This window comes from Podarcis bocagei (genome assembly GCF_964188305.1).
Source record: "Podarcis bocagei genome assembly, chromosome: 18".
Lineage (NCBI taxonomy): Eukaryota > Metazoa > Chordata > Lepidosauria > Squamata > Lacertidae > Podarcis > Podarcis bocagei.
In genome coordinates, this window is record NC_138144.1 from 1,866,618 (window position 1) to 1,873,179 (window position 6,562).

Here is a 6,562-nt window from a genome sequence, read left to right on the forward strand (position 1 = left end):
CAGAGCCTCGCTTCCCTTTCTGCGCCTTGAAATAAAACCGCTTTTTCCCCCCGGCTGGAGGATATGCTCCAACAAGCCTTCGCTAAAAAAACAACAACCATCAGGCTTGCAAAAGACTCACCAGCAGCATAAAAACCAGTATAAAAACCATCACCCTTAGAACAATGATTTGGGCTACATACCCTTTTCCAAGTTCCCAGAAGTTGAGCGCTAATTCTTGGGAGTCAGCGAAGAGACTGGTCCCTTTGCCCCAATTCGTCTGTCTGATGCATCTGAGAAAAAGCGCTTTTTTGGGGGGAGAACTGGGTAGGGAAAAGGGAGGGACCAAGAGAGAAGAGGCTGGGCGGCACATCCCTTTTCAGGGAAAAGATTGCAGAGAGAGAGAGAGATAAAGGAGGAGACTTGGAGTAGTTTCCCCCCTGGAGGGAAAACGGGAGAACTTCTTCGGACCGGTGGCTTTTTGGGAAGAGGCTTTTGGGAGGTATATCAAGTTTCTAGACCTCATGACAGCTTTTTATTTTCTATTGATCTATTTTCTGTTAATTAATTCTATTAATCCCTGCATGTCAAGTTTCTAGACCTCATGGTTGCAAGAGAAAATGCCTAAATAGCAAGTTTCTAGACCTCATGGCTGCAAGAGAAAATGCCTAAAAGCATTCATATTTCAAGTTTCTAGACCTCATGGTTGCAAGAGAAAATGCCTAAATATCAAGTTTCTAGACCTCATGGCTGCAAGAGAAAATGCCTAAATATCAAGTTTCTAGACCTCATGGTTGCAAGAGAAAATGCCTAAATATCAAGTTTCTAGACCTCATGGTTGCAAGAGAAAATGCCTAAATATCAAGTTTCTAGACCTCATGGTTGAAGGAAAATGCCTAAAAGTATTCATATATCAAGTTTCTAGACCTCATGGTTGCAAGAGAAAATGCCCAAATAGCAAGTTTCTAGACCTCATGGTTGAAGGAAAATGCCTAAAAGTATTCATATATCAAGTTTCTAGACCTCATGGCTGCAAGAGAAAACGCCTAAAAGCATTTGTATATCAAGTTTCTAGACCTCATGGTTGCAAGAGAAAATGCCTAAAAGCATTCGTATATCAAGTTTCCAGACCTCATGGTTGCAGGAGAAAATGTCTAAAAGCTTTCGTATATCAAGTTTCTAGACCTCATGGTTGCAGGAGAAAATGTCTAAAAGCTTTCGTATATCAAGTTTCTAGACCTCATGGTTGCAAGGACTTATAAAGTTTGACTCTCCTTTCGGGAGGAAGGGAAATGATTCGCAGACTGACCGGCTTCTGCAATTCCAGAACACGAACTCGCAGCTTCGCAGAGAATCAGCCTTGCCAACGGTGGTTTACTTGGGATCCCCAAAGATGGGCAACGCAAGTTGTTTTTTCGGCTTTCTGCGGGGATTAACAAGCCCTCCCAGATGACCTGTTTATTGAGAATTCCTCGTGATTTGTTTGCAAGAGGATTAGAGGACAGCCAAGGAGCAGCGAACTTTGTTTTGCAGGGAGCTGAGATGATGTTTTGGCGCATCAAGTGCGATCTGACACATCGCGCTGCGTTTCCTGTCCCTCCAAACACTAAAAATTATTTGATTCTATTCGGCGACGTTTCTGATTGTTTCGTTCCTTCGCTTTGCCCGGGAAACAGCTCGCCCAGGCGACGATAATGAAAAGAAACCCCAAAATGCCCATAAAAATGACCGCATAATTGGCAAAACCGTGTTTTCAGCTGAGAATTAATTGTCAATTAAGCGAGGCCTGCGGGCAGGGGAATTTTATAGAGGGGTGGGGAAGAAACGATTTGCCGAATGATGGGAACCACAACGATATGCTTTTAGGCATTTTCTCTTGCAGCCATGAGGTCTAGAAACTTGATATATGAATGCTTTTGATATTTAGGCATTTTCTCTTACAACCATGAGGTCTAGAAACTTGACATATGCATACTTTTAAGCATTTTCTCTGCAACCATGAGGTCTAGAAACTTGATATATGATTGCTTTTTTAGGCATTTTTCTCTTGCAACCATGAGGTCTAGAAACTTGATATATGAATGCTTTTTTAGGCATTTTTCTCTTGCAACCATGAGGTCTGCAAACTTGATATACGAATGCTTTTAGGCATTTTCTCTTGCAGCCATGAGGTCTAGAAACTTGATATATGAATGCTTTTGATATTTAGGCATTTTCTCTAACAACCATGAGGTCTAGAAACTTGACATATGCATACTTTTAAGCATTTTCTCTGCAACCATGAGGTCTAGAAACTTGATATATGATTGCTTTTTTAGGCATTTTTCTCTTGCAACCATGAGGTCTAGAAACTTGATATATGAATGCTTTTTTAGGCATTTTCTCTTGCAACATGAGGTCTGCAAACTTGATATACGAATGCTTTTAGGCATTTTCTCTTGCAGCCATGAGGTCTGGAAACTTGACATGCAGGGATTAATAGGGAAAAAAAGCTGTCTCATGCAGAGCCAGACATGAGGATAATGAATCTTCGATAGCCCTTTCATCTTTTGTGGGGCTCGGCGGTGTCTTTCATCGGATTTGACAGTTCTGCTGAAGAAAAACAGAGATAAAGAACTATGCAGCTCCGTGAATCGTAGCAGGAAAACAGAGCAAGAAAATGAGGCTGGTTAATATATATAAGAGGAGAGCGCAAAATATGGTCTGATGCGCAACATAAAAAAAAATTAAGATCATGGCCATCACCTCCTGGCAAATAGAAGGGGAAGAAATGGAGGCAGTGAGAGATTTTACTTTCTTGGGCTCCATGATCACTGCAGATGGTGACAGCAGCCACGAAATTAAAAGACGCCTGCTTCTTGGGAGAAAAGCAATGAGAAACCTGGACAGCATCTTAAAAAGCAGAGACATCACCTTGCCAACAAAGGTCCGTATAGCTCAAGCTTATGTTTTCCCAGTAGTGATGTATGGAAGTGAGAGCTGGACCATCAAGAAGGCTGATCGCCAGAGAATGGATGCTTTTGAATTCTGGTGCTGGAGGAGACTCTTGAGAGTCCCATGGACTGCAAGAAGATCCAACCTCTCCATTCTGAAGGAATGGACCATATTTTGTGCTCTCCTCTTTCACCCTCATTAAAAGGTTCCTCGATTCCTCCTCACTTTCTGCCATCAAGGTTGTGTCATCTGCACATCTGAGGTTGTTGTCATAAAAAGGTAAAGGGACCCCTGACCATTAGGTCCAGTTGTGGCAGACTCTGGGGTTGCGGGGCTCATCTCGCTTTACTGGCCATGGGAGCCAGTGTACATCTTCCGGGTCATGTGGGCAGCATGACTAAGCCGCTTCTGGCGAACCAGAGCAGCGCACGGAAACGCCGTTTACCTTCCTGCCAGAGTGGTACCTATTTATCTACTTTTGCTGGTGTGCTTTCAAACTGCTAGGTGGGCAGGAGCAGGGACCGAGCAACGGGAGCTCACCCCGTCATCGCGGGGATTCGAACTGCCAACATTCTGATCGGCAAGTCCTAGGCTCTGTGGTTGATATAGTATTCTTTTATTCTGTCGCTTCCCTCGCGGTTCTGTCGGCAAGGTGATGGATGCCTCTGCTTTTTACCTTTCTGGGCTGAGTTCTTGCGGATGGAGTTGGCCTGAAGGCCAAAGATTCCTCCTTTCTCTCTACTTTCCTTGCAGACAGCTGCCTCTGGCACACAGGCTGGATATTTCCTGCAAGGCGTCTCTGCGTTTTCACCCCTCTGCCAATCCCACCCCCTCCAGAGCCTTGTTCCATTTAGCAATGGCAGGTCTCCAACTGCCTCATTCCCCCTGCCCCATAGGGAGCAGATAAACTCTGGGGCCTGGTGCCAGACCCCTACGAGATACGGCCCGAGGGCGCCAGCAACCTCCCGCCGGGGATTCTTCTCGCGCCGAGAGAAGCCGTTTTGTCTTTCATAATGCCTTTTGCTCCAAGCCCGGATTCCCAGAAGTGTGGGGGGCAAGGCGGTGGAGGTGTTGATAGAGAAATCTGAGGGCTCCCTTGGGCAAAAACCAAGGACGCCAGCCAGGAATACCAGAGCGAAACAGCAGCCAGTAGGCTTGGTCTTTATTGAAGACAGTCGCGACAGGACTCCCACCTGCCACCAGGTGGAACAAGATGGAAGCCCCGAACAAAAGAGAACCCAAACTTTTATTAGCTGCTAATCTCCATGTTGTTGTTGTTTAGTTGTGTTCGCCTCTTCGTGACCCCCTGGTCCAGAGCATGCCAGGCACTCCTGTCTTCCACTGCCTCCCACAGTTTGGTCAAACTCATGCTGGTAGCTTCGAGAACACTGTCCCACCATCTCATCCTCTGTCCCCTTCTCCTTGCGCCCTCCATCTTTCCCAACATCAGGGTCTTTTCCAGGGAGTCTTCTCTTCTCATGAGGTGGCCAAAGTCTTGGAGCCTCAGCTTCAGGATCTGTCCTTCCAGTGAGCTCTCAGGGCTGATTTCCTTCCGAATGGAGAGGTTTGATCTTCTTGCAGTCCATGGGACTCTGAAGAGTCTCCTCCAGCACCAGAATTCAAAAGCATCCATTCTCCGGCGATCAGCCTTCTTTGTGGTCCAGCTCTCACTTCCATACATCACTGCTGGGAAAACCAGAGTTTGAACTAGACGGACCTTTGTTGGCAAGGTGATGTCTCTGCTTTTTAAGAGGCTGTCTGGGTTTGCCATCACCTTTCTCCCAAGAAGCAGGCGTCTTTTAATTTTGTGACTGCTGTCGCCATCTGCAGTGATCATGGAGTCCAAGAAAGTAAAATCTCTCACTGCCTCCATTTCTTCCCCTTCTATTTGCCAGGAGGTGATGGGACCAGTGGCCATGATCTTCGGTTTTTTGATGTTGAGCTTCAGACCATATTTTGCGCTCTCCTCTTTCACCCTCAATAAAAGGTTCTTTAATTCCTCCTCACTTTCTGCCATCCAGGTTGTGTCATCTGCACATCTGAGGTTGTTGATATTTCTTCCGGCGATCTTAATTCCGGCTTGGGATTCATCCAGCCCAGCCTTTCGCATGATGAATTCTGCATATAAGTTAAATAGGCAGGGAGACAATATACAGACAATATCCACCTGGAAGAGGAACCGCCAAGCCACTCCAGTATCCCTGCCAAGAAAACTCCATGGACAAAGACAACAGGCAGCCCCACTAGGACCCTCAAAAGTTCCCCAGTCCTTCCCCTCCCCCCCGGAGACTGCACTGTTTTGTGGAGGGAGGGGGGAATACCCCACAGAGAAACGGCAATGAGGTTTACGGGAAAGATCTGGGAACATGGCCCCATCTTCTTAAGCTTCATCAGAGCTTTAAAATGTTTCAAACGCATCAAACCCCCCCCCCAGCCGCGAATTAACATTTGGAGAGCGGTTCCAGTAAGTCCATTAAGGAATTATGACTTATGCATTTGTTTATCAAGAGCATCTGATATCTCGCTCATTACAAAGTTCGGTTCTCTTCCGCCCCCCACCCTCCAAAATAATAATAATAATAATAATCACAGATTGCAAAAGAGCCGATGAAGTCATCGCTTGTTCATTTATTCCACGAGAGGCGCAGAATTGAGTTCTTGCGACACCCGTTAGGTCAACCGCAAAACAAGTTTCTTGACCATGGGTGGGAAATCTCCGGCCCCAGAATGGCCCTCAAATACGGCCCTCTGTGCCTCTCCACCTAGGGGTCATTTTGGACTCACAGCTGTCCATGGAGGCACAGGTCAGTTCTGTGTCCAGGGCAGCTCTATCTGGTACACAGGATGAGACCTTTGCTGCCCGCAGACTGTCTGGCCAGAGTGGTGCATGCTCTGGTTATCTCCCGCTTGGACTACTGCCATGCGCTCTCCGTGGGGCTACCTTTGAAGGTGACGCAGAAACTGCAACTAATCCAGAATGCGGCAGCTAGACTGGGGACTGGGAGTGGAGACCACATAAAACCGGTCTTGAAAGACCTATATTGGCTCCCAGTACGTTTCCGAGCAGAATTCAAAGGGTTGGTGCTGACCTTGAAAGCCCTAAACAGCCCAGTATCCCTGAAGGAGCGCCTCCACCCCCATCGTCCAGCCCGGACACCTGGGTCCATCTCCCGAAGGCCTTCTGGCGGTTCCCTCCCTGCGAGAAGTGAGGTTACAGGGAACCAGGCAGAGGGCCTTCTCGGTGGTGGCGCCCGCCCTGTGGAACGCCCTCCCATCAGATGTCAAGGAGAGAAAGAACTACCTGACTTTTAGAAGACATCTGAAGGCAGCCCTGTTTAGGGAAGCTTTTTTTGAAAAAATTATTGTTTTTTTAATATTCTGTTGGGAGCCGCCCAGAATGGCTGGGGAAACCCAGCCAGATGGGCAGGGTATAAATCATAAATTAATATTAATATGATTACAGTGGTACCTTGGGTTACAGACGATTCAGGTTACAGACTCCGCTAACCCAGAAATAGTGCTTCAGGTTAAGAACTTTGCTTCAGGATGAGAACAGAAATCGCGCAGCGGCAGTGGGAGGCCCCATTAGCTAAAATGGTGCTTCAGGTTAAGAACAGTTTCAGGTTAAGAACAGACCTCCGGAACGAAT